We start from the raw sequence: 832 nt of genomic DNA, 5'->3' as shown, positions 1-832 counted from the left end.
CATCAAGCATCACTTGTGACAAGATATACACAAAGACTGGCATATATATATAATATGAAGCGGCATTAAGAAATGCCAACAATCTCGCACGACTCCACTATACGAGAGTAAATAGAAAAAGAATACTCGGGAAGAGCTCCTCACACTGAATAAGGGATGAATGGATGTGATAAGGATGCCCAAACGATTCAGGCTAAAACAGTTTGCCTTGCTGTAGGCCGAAATACAGAGGAGCCGTGATCTTCTTACATCCACTGAATGCCACGTATCAGGCCAATACTCCAGCTATCTGAAGGGCGTGCAGCTACACAGGTCACCAATAACCTGGGGCACGGAGTCTGCCGTGCTCCCGACCAAAAACACAAGGGAAATTCCCTACCTGGTAGCAACCGCCCTACTTGCACCTTCACGGGCCTCAATGCCCCCACCGCTGCAGCTCAGAAGGAAGTCGTAGGCAAACACAGTGATGTCCCTCCCACGTCCACTCTGTCGGGATCCAGCGCCGATATCAGAGCCCGCAGGAAAGTACACACAGTAAGGGGGTAAGTCACCGCAGATGGCAGAAATGCCCCTGCGCCTTCAATACTGATGACGACAAATCCTTCGAAGGGCGATTCAGAAAAATAAGCCAGCTGCACAACCATGCGGGGAGAATAGCGAGCCCGAACTGTTGTCGGGAAAAAGTCGCGCCCCTCCAATATCCTCACGGGTGTCCTTTTCACCAACCACTCAAAAGATAAACAAAACAAAAAAACTAGCATTAATAAGATGCTCACAAACATTTAACAAGCGGGGAGGAGGTTTAACAAGCAGTTCGCTTGACGCTCAGCCG

The sequence above is a fragment of the Macrobrachium nipponense genome, chromosome 14 (assembly GCF_015104395.2).
Source record: "Macrobrachium nipponense isolate FS-2020 chromosome 14, ASM1510439v2, whole genome shotgun sequence".
Lineage (NCBI taxonomy): Eukaryota > Metazoa > Arthropoda > Malacostraca > Decapoda > Palaemonidae > Macrobrachium > Macrobrachium nipponense.
The sequence above is the reverse complement of the archived record's forward strand: the minus strand, read 5'-3'. Positions refer to the sequence as shown.